This window comes from Mauremys mutica, chromosome 16 (assembly GCF_020497125.1).
Source record: "Mauremys mutica isolate MM-2020 ecotype Southern chromosome 16, ASM2049712v1, whole genome shotgun sequence".
NCBI classification, from domain to species: Eukaryota; Metazoa; Chordata; order Testudines; family Geoemydidae; genus Mauremys; species Mauremys mutica.
The window spans coordinates 18,384,933-18,394,974 of NC_059087.1; positions in this window are offsets into that span (position 1 = coordinate 18,384,933).

The window sequence follows — 10,042 nt, forward strand, 5'->3', positions numbered from 1 at the left end:
TCTGGATTTACATCTTCAAAGCACTGGACACAATTCATTAGTCAATGTGCGTGAGGTAAGCAGGCACTAGCATTACAAACCCTCCTATGACATTAACATGAGGACTCTGCAGCTGCGGGATGCTGGAAGGATGATATTAGGATGGTAGAGTGATGTACTGTACAGTTCAACAGACTCAGCCAAGCAGTGACATACCCTCACCCAGGCAAATGAGGAATTAATAATCAAAACATGGTATCTTCAATTAGTGTTCTCCTATACAATTATACCTTTCACTTAAAGGACATCTTTCTGACTGGTTACCCTCCTGCATCATTACAGCCTGCTTCTTTCAGGTGTGGGATGGTCATTACTATTTATAATTTTTTTGTGGCTGTGGTTTGGCACAGTATCTTTCCATGGCCTCTCAGATAATCTTAGGAAATAAAAATGGCATAGGCCCAATGGGATTCCTGATCCAGTCTGAAGGGAGCAAACATCTGGAACGGAACTGGACTTGGTTGTGCTGCTCAAATGGTTCACGCTGAAGTGTAACCTCCCCGGGGTACGCTTCAGGAAGTCAGTGGAGTGACACTATGGATGAAAATGGCTCTTCCAATTCAAACATAGACTCCACAGTTCATTTCGGTGTAGATCTAGTCTCACCAATGCCTACAACATGTTCCAAAAGTCAGGTTAGTCAGCAGAGTCCCAGGTCTGAACAGAGCTAGGAGATTTGTGCTTGGTTTTAGTAGCAATAGGCCTGACCCAAAACTTTTGAAATTTTAGATCCAAACCTGGATACAAACTGTGTCCAGTTTGGAGCGACCTTTCCCTTCAAATCCTGGCTAGAACACAGTACCTGATGTCTTATACCAGGGGTGGGCAAACTTTTTGGGCCGAGGGCCACATCTGGGTGGGGAAATTGTATGCAGGGCCGGGGCGGGGGTTGGGGTGCAAGAGGGAGTATGGGATGTGGGAGGGGGTGTGGTGTGCAGGAAGGGGCTCAGGGCAAGGGATTGGGGCAGAGGAGGGGTGCAGGGCATATGAGGGAGCTCGGAAGGGGGTTGGCGTGCAGGAGGGGTGCTGAGTGCGAAAGGGGGCTCAGGGCAGGGGGTAAGGGTGCAGGAGGCGTGGGAGGTGCAGGCAGAGGGCTTAGGACAGGGAGTTGGGGGACGGGGTGCAGGAGGGGTTCAGGCTCCGGCCCGTGCCACTTACCTAAAGCGGCTCTGGGGTGGCAGCGGTGCGAACCGGGGCCAGGGTAGGCTCCCTTCACGCCTGCCCTGGCCCCACGCTGCGCCGTTCCGGAAAGCGCTGTGGCCCCTGGGGGAAGGGGAGGTGGAGGGCTCCGCATGCGCTGCCCTTGCCGCGCCTCCAGGTACCTCCCCCAAAGCTCCCATTGGCCATGGTTCCCCGTTCCCAACCAATGGGAGCTGCGGGAGGCAGTGCCTGGCGGCAAGAGCAACACATGGAGCCCTCTGCCCCCCCGCCCCTGGGGGGCTGCAGAGAAGTGGTGCCGGCCGCTTCTGAGACCGGTGTGGGGCCTGCAGCACCACGGGGGACAATCCCACGGGCCGGATCCAAAGCCCTGAGGCGCCGGATCCGGCCCGTGGGCCGTGGTTTGCCCACCCCTGTCTTATACAGTAGTTTCATACTAGGGATTGTGCAACAAGCCAAGTCCTCCTTAAGTGCCCCAAGCATGAGAGGAAAGTGACCTGTAGGTGCTCAGCCTCAGTTTCCCCCTTCTTGGGATCCCTCCAAACCCTTCTCCAACACTCTCTGGGGCAGAGAACACCCTTGTCACATCTCAAAGGCATCAGCCTTTTTCTTTAGACGAGAATTCCTTCACCCTCATTCCGGAAGCATGTCCCTCTTCCAGTTCTCCTGTCTCTCCATGTGTTAATGATGGAATCGTAGAACTGGAAGGGACCTCGAGGAGTCATCTAGTCCAGTCCCCTGCCCTCAAGGCAGGACTAAGTATTATCTAGACCATTCCTGACAGGTGTTTGTCCAACCTGCTCTTAAAAATCCCCAGTGATGGAGATTTCACAACCTCCATAGGCAATTTATTCCAGGGCTTAACCACCCTGACAGTTAGGAAGTTTTTCCTAATGTCCAACCTAAACCACCCTTGCTGCAATTTAAGCCCATTGCGTCTTGTCCTATCCTCAGAGGTTAAGAAGAACAAATTTTCTCCCTCCTCCTTGTAACAACCTTTTATATACTTGAAAACTGTTATCATGTCCCCTCTCAGTCTTCTTTTCTCCAGACTAAACAAACCCAATTTTTTCAGTCTTCCCTCATAGGTCATGTTTTCTAGACCTTTAATCATTTTTGTTGCTCTTCTCTGGACTTTCTCCAATTTGTCCACATCTTTCCTGAAATGTGGTGCCTAGAACTGAACACAATACTCCAGTTGAGGCCTAATCAGCGTGAAGTAGAGTGGAAGAATTACTTCTCATGTCTTGCTTACTATACTCCTGCTAATACATCCCAGAATGATGTTTGCTTTTTTTTGCAACAGTGTTACACTGTTGACTCGTATTTAGCTTGTGATCCACTATGACCCCCAGATCCCTTTTTCACAGTATTCCTTCCTAGGCAGTCATTTCCCATTTTGTATGTGTGCAACTGATTGTTCCTTCCTAAGTGGCATACTTTGCATTTGTCCTTATTTGTCCTATTTACTTCAGACTATCGCATACATTGCATACATCTTCCCACGGCTCCCTGGGAAGGTCTCTGTTTTTGCTCCATGCCCTAGATCACTGTTCACAATCTTTTATTTCAAAAATCACCTTCAATTCACTGAAGAAGTTAGTGCATGAAAAGAAAAAGTGGCTGGTTTGCTACGTAGTTGGGTTTCAGTAGAGCAGTTGGGTTTCAGCAGGAAGTGAGAGCTTTCTGATAGGCCAGCTTAGCTCAAACTGGGGTTTGTGAAAACTTCCTAGCGTGCAGGCATCCAAAAAGTACCCAGATTTTTTCTTTAAAACTTGCACATTTACTGAAAATCATGATCAACTGAAATGGTGAGAGGCGGTGATTTTTTAAAAGCATTAGCAGATAAGGTTCCTCAGCAGCAGCAGCAGCAGCATCTGAGATGCAATGTTCTTCCATACATGGAGCTGCATTATAATTTCAGAGCAAATGTCACAGATTTTAGATCAACAGGAACAAAGCCAACCTAACAAAAACAGAAAAAGTGATGTACTCCTGGGAGAGCACAGTGAATATGTCCTTTGTAACATTCAGAGTTCAGTCTGCCTCTCTAATTACAGCTGCCCACAAACAGGGAGCCTCCTTCAAAATGGAAAGATGTACTAAAGAGAAAACAGTCATATCAGTCACCTAGATGCAGTATAGCAGAGGTGAGCAAAGTAAGGCCTGCGGGCCACATCCATCCCGCAGGGTCCTTCTGCCTGGCCCCTGAGCTCCTGCCCCAGGATGTTAGTCCCTGGCCCCTCCCCTGCTGTTCCCCCTCCCCCACAGCCTCAGCTTGCCCTGCCATCAGCGCAAGGCTCTGGGTAGCGGAGCTGCGAGCTCCTATGGCAGTGCTGCTGCAGAGCCCGGCCTGACCTGGTGCTCTGTGCTGCGCAGTGCATGGCTGTAGCACTGCCAGCCACCGGTGCTCCAGGCAGCGCGGTAAGGGGGCAGGGAGCAGGGGGCAGAGGGGGTTAGATAGAGGGCAGGGGAGTTCGGGGTGGTGGTCGGGGGCAGGGGTGTGGATAGGGGTTGGGGTGGTCAGAGGTTGGGGAACAGAGGGGTTGAATGGGGGCAGGGATCTGGGGGGGCAGTCAGGAAGAGGGTGGGGTGGCGGGGGGCAGTCAGGGGCAGGGGTTCCAGGGGCAGTCAGGCAACAGGGAAAAGGGGTGGTTGAATGGGGGCAGGGGTCCAAGGATGGCAGTCAGGAAGAGGGGTGTGTTGATGGGGCGGCGGGGGGCAGTCAGGGGCAGGGGTTCTGTGGGCTGTCAGGGGACAGGGAGCAGGGTGTGTGTGGATGGGGCAGAGGTCCCGGGGGACCATCAGGGAACAGGGGGTTTTGGATGGGACAAGAGTCCAGGGGGGCCGTCAGGGGACAAGAAGCGGGGGGGGTGGATGGTGGGGCCGGGCCATGCCCCCCATCCCTAACCGGTCCTCCATACAATTTTCAAAACCTGATGCGGCCCTCAGGCCAGAAAGTTTGCCCGCCCCTGCAGTATAGATACCGCAGCAAACCCTTGCAGTGCTGCATGCTGCCATTTTGTTGCTGACAATACTTTGAATCATAACCATGAGCTGGGACTCAGTATGTGATGGGAAAGTGTCCCCCTGCTTATCTCTGGCGGCTGTATGCCTCCACGTATTGTGTCGTTATAAATCTACTTCCTGCGCCATATCCCTATGTGAGAGACAGAGACCTGAGGCTAAATATACTGTACAAAAAAACCCCCAAAAAATCATGAGACACAGACTTTAGTCCTTGCATCCTGGCTAGGAAATATTACTTCATTTTGGAGTGCAGAGAATAAGAGTGCATAACGAAACCACACCAGATTTCAAGACAGAGTCAGTGTACCGATTTGTTTTACTGGCCTGAGCTACAATACTTCTATAGTCTCTTTCACCCTAGCACCAGGAGAGGGTGCTCTTAACAAGCACTGTAAGAGACCTCCAGTTAAGCAGGTGGAAGCAAAAGCCAGTACCATATTATTAATCTTGTACTTAGTATTTGCAATTTAAACACACTGTTCTTGTTGGGCTGTTTATTTTCCATTCACCTCATGGGCACTCATTGATCTGGGAAACACCAGGCAAAAATGAACTTTCTGAAGAAAAGTATAAAAGCTCATTCTACAGCTAGCCTCTCGGAGTTACAGTCGGGATGTTTCTGTTTGCCAGAGAAAAAAATGATTCCCCCCCTCCCCCGAGCTATTGCTTTAACTGCACTGTTTTTCCTGGGCTCACTACTGGTGCATTAGCACTGTGACTCTGAGTTCGTTATTTAGACAACGATGTGGAGATGCACAAATCCTTGCTTTTATGGAGCAGGTGAGAATTCCAGGGTCTCATTCTGCTCTCCAAGTCCCTTCCCCAAATCCTTCTCTTTATCGCTTGCCTTCCACTGCTAACCGGCCACCCTGTCTCACATCATCATCCTGTCACTTAGCTTATATTACAATTTAACCATTATAAACACATTTTTAAGAAGCCATTGGAACTAGGAGGACATCTCTGCTCAGTCGCTCTCCTTTTAGGAGCAGCAAAGAATCCTGTGGCACCTGCATTGCTGTTAGTGTATGCGTTTAGACTGTGAGCTCCTTGGGGCAGGGATTGTATCTTCTGACCTGTCTGTGAACCATGTGTACAGATGGCAACATTGTCACAAGTGGTCTCTGCCTTTGGGTGCTGAGCGTGAGACATGCTGTGCCTGATTTTCAAAGGGTGCCTAGCAGCCGCAGTTCCCACTGACTTTACTTGGAGATGCCCATGCTCAGCACTTCTGGAACCAGATTGTCAGGTGTCTCAAGCTGAGTGTCTGAAAATCAAGGTGGCCAAATTCACTTATGACAATTTGGGCCCAGGTAAATAATATTGGTGCAGATACGTACCCAACCTTAGGAATTTTCCTTTGAGTGCTTAATACATTGGTTCCTAGAAAAGGCTGAAAGGAGAATCTGGAGATTGCCCCAAATTTTTGCTGTACATTTGAGATCTTGTTTTGAAAAATGCAGTCTGTTTTCAAAGGCACATGCTCACCCTGCGGTAAAAACATGCTTGCTTTTGCCCTTAAGTAAGCAGATGCATGTGCTGTGTACCTAGGGTGACCAGATGTCCCGATTTTATAGGGACAGTCCCGATTTTTGGATCTTTTTCTTATATAGGCTCCTATTACTCCCCACCCCCGTCCCGATTTTTCACACTTGCTGGCTGGTCACCCTATGTGTAGCTGGGTGAGTAAGTGGTTCACAGTCTGGCCCTGAGCCTTCATTTAAAAGCACAGCTGTCCGAGGGTTGACTCTTTAATAATGGTTTTTGTTTTGGCTTTCCCTGTCAGGCTGTAGCTCTCTCCACCTCCTGAGTCCCATCTTCTCCCCTCCCCTCGCCCCAGGGAAATTACTTCAGGATTTTGCCAGGGGTTGGGGGTGGGAGGGAGCATGGATTGGGGGAGGAAAGGAAGAGAAGTATCAACCTTTTCTCCCTGACATTTTGATTCTAAACTGTTCTCGCTCATAACAAACCTTCTTGCTGTTTACTAATTAGATTATCACCTCCCACATGTAAACATTAAAAAGAGGAAGGAGGGGGGAGCCAGTTCCCCCTTAAGCATTGAGGAAATATGGTGCATTTTAGAAGTAAACCCTGAGGAAGAAGCAGAAGGGCTTTGGGCTGACCTGCCCCGCTGAAAGCAATGTGAGTGGGATCAGGCTGGACCTGAGCCACCACTCTGAGTGGGAGCTTGGCCTACCCGTAGATTAATTCCTCCAGTGGGAGAGAACATCACACTGACACCCCACCCTGAAGATTGTACTCCTGCCAGAGGAACTGAAAACTCTTCCCTTCCCCTGCCACGTAACCTCTGGGAGAAAACTGAAGAGAATAAAAACAAATATGGGCTGGCTCTGGGGAAATACAAGTAACAAAATGAAAAAATGGCATCATGTGTGGTGGAGAAACAATTCCTCCAGCTGTGCATATTCCTCCAGCTGTGTCTATTACACCACTTGTAATAGGTTCTGTTCAATATCTTCATCAATGATTTAGATAATGGCACAGAGAGTACACTTACAAAGTTTGCAGATGATACCAAGCTGGGACGGGTTGCAAGTGCTTTGGAGGATAGAATTAAAATCCAAAATGATTTGGATAAACTGGAGAAATGGGCTGAAGTAAGTAAGATGAAATTCAATAAGGACAAATGCAAAGTATTCTACTTCAGAAGGAACAATCAGTTGCACACATACAAAAAGGGAAGTGACGGCCTAGGAAGGAGCACTGCAGAAAGGGATCTGGGGGGTCATAGTGGACCACAAGCTAAATATGAGTCAACACTTATAACACTGTTGCAAAAAAACCCCCCAAATATCATTGTGGGATGTATTAGCAGGGATGCTGTAAAGAAGACACGAGAAGTAATTCTTCCGCTCTACTCTGCGCTGATTAGGCCTCAATTGGAGTATTGTGTCCAGTTCTGGGTGCCACATTTCAGGAAAGATGTGGACAAATTGGAGAAAGTCCAGAGAAGAGCAACAAAAATGATTAAAGTTCTAGAAAACATGACCTATGAGGGAAGATTGAAAAAAATTGGTTTATTTGGTCTGGAGAAGAGAAGACTAAGAGGGGACATGATAACAATTTTCAAGAACATAATGGGTTGTTACAAGGAGGAGGGAGAAAATTTGTTCTTCTCAACCTCTGAGGATAGGACAAGAAGCAATGGGCTTAAACTGCAGCAAGGTGGTTTAGGTTGGACATTAAGAAAAACTTCCTAACTGTCAGGATGGTTAAGTACTGGAATGAATTGACTAGGGAAGCTGTGGAATCTCCATCATTGGAGATTTTAAAGAGCAGATTAGACAAACACCTGTCAGGGATAATATAATACTTAGTCCTGCCATGAATGCAGGGGTCTGGACTAGATGACCTCTCAAGGTGCCTTCCAGTCCTACGATTCTATGATTCTCCAAAAATCCCAGTTTCAGGAGCTGTTTGTGTTTACCTGTGGGTCAGATTCTACCACTAGTTACAGCAGTAGAAGCCTCGGGTAACTACACTGACATGTAGATCAGAATCTGGCCCAGTACAGATGTGCAAAAGGGTATCAGTCTATTGCTGATTGTTATTTTAAAATCTGAAACTTCTGATTCTTATGTGTCCCACAACTTGGAAATAAACCTGACTCGCATGTGCAGGGATTTATTAATTATTATTATTATTATTATTTTTAAGAGACACGGGACAGATTGCAAACAAAGAGCCTGCTCCTGCCCCCATTGAGGCAATGGGATTACACACAATGTTCCTCTGTGGGCTCTCTGATAAAAAGAGATAAGTCAGGGCCATAGAAGGTAAGGAGGTGAGCATTGACATGCTAGCAGACCCCGATCGCCTTTGAGGGAAGAAATTCTGATATATTTATAGATATATAAATTCACCTTCCCTTTAATGAAAATGAACAAATTTCAACGAGTTTCTTCCTCTGCCTGCTTTGCGATCTGCTTCAGCTTCATTTCACATGCTGTCTCACACAAGAGCCTCCAGGGATTCTCAGAGGAAAAATGTAGCTGCCTCACCTTCCATACCCAACTCTTGCCTTACTGCATGAAACTTATTTGCTTCTTTCCCAACAAACCAGCTTTAGCTATCACTGTAGTTAAGACTATGTCAACAAGTCTTGTTCTAAGCTTTTCTTTTTGGGAATTTACAAGTTGGCTGTAAAAATTCCCTTTGGACTGAATCTTGGCATAGCCTGTGAAAGCGTCGGAGCATATTATTAAAAAAAAATAAAAATGTATTTGTTCCAAGAACTATACATTTCAGTATTAAGGGTAGATGCTATATCATCAGGCACAGAGTTAAAGTAACAACCCAAGCCACAGTTGTAGTGTGTAACCTCCATTAAAATAACTCACCTTGGAATGTCCTGTGTTATCAGGCCTCTGTATTATTGACAATACTCATATACTGAGTAGTGTAACAGGAATGAGAATACCTCCTCCCATGCTCTTTATGAAGTAATAAATGCACTGCAAATTATCCTGTTTATCTACAGCTGAATCCTGTCTTCCATGCTAAGCAGCAGGTTTAAGGCAGGGGAGAGGGGCTCTCTGGAGCTGAGGAACAATTATTTACATCTCTATCTTAGGTACTTATGTATCAGAGGGGTAGCCGTGTTAGTCTGGTTCTGTAGAAGCAGCAAAGAATCCTGTGGCACCTTATAGACTAACAGACGTTTTGCAGCATGAGCTTTCGTGGGTGAATACCCACTTCTTCGGATCCGAAGTGGGTATTCACCCACGAAAGCTCATGCTGCAAAACGTCTGTTAGTCTATAAGGTGCCACAGGATTCTTTGCTTCTTAGGTACTTATATGGCTCCCCCCTCACCCTCCCAGCACCTCACCATCACTAATGACTATACCCTCGCAACACCCTTTGTGGCACAGAAGTGCTGTTATCCCCATTTTACAGATGGCTTACTGAGACCCCCTATGCCTATACTGCAGTCATAGGGTGCAATCACAGCTTGCGTAGACCTACCCGAGCTAGCTTTAATCTAGCTAGCTCAGGTCCTGAGCAGTGAAGACATGGCGAGATGTGCTTCAGCACAGGCTGGAGGAGCCTGCCTGGAACGCTGGGTAATTATTTGCACAGCTCGCCTGTGCTGAAACGTGTGTTGCCACAGGCTAGGTTAAAGCTTGCTCAGGTACGTTACTTGAGCTTGCACTCACACCCTGTGATTGCAGGATAGACACTCAGTGACCTGCCCAAGGGCACCGAGGGCATCTGTGACAGAGCAGGGAAATGAATCCAGCTGTTCAGCTAGCACCCTAACAACTAGAGCATCCTTTCTCTCATGGAGGGTGGGAGGTGGCAGAGCAACTTGTGGCCTTAATATAGCTCTGAGGCTGCTGACTTGGGCTCAGGGGCTTGGGCTGCAAGGCTGAAAGCTGCTGTGTAGACATTTGGGCTCAGGAATCTGGGCTCTGGGCAGGGCCAGCTCCAGGCACCAGCATTCCAAGCAGGTGCTTGGGGCGGCAATCTGCAAGGGGCAGCAGTCCCTGTTGTTTTGCCCCCAAGCAGCGTGCCGAATTGCCGCCGCGGGCGGCGGGGGCAGTCCGTGCACCGTTAGGGCGGCAGGCGCGTTTCCGTGGCGGCGGCAATTCGGTGGCAGCTTCTATGTTTAGCTGTCCACGGCGGCTTCAGCCTCAAATTCTGTAGGCCTGATTCTCATCTCACCTTGGTGTAAATCAAGAATTCATGCCATTGAAGTCTGTATAAAACCAGTGTGAGATCAGAATGGGGCCCAATAAGAGTAAAGGAAATTTACAAAGCATGCTTTTGAGTGATGGGGTCCAATGGCTTTTA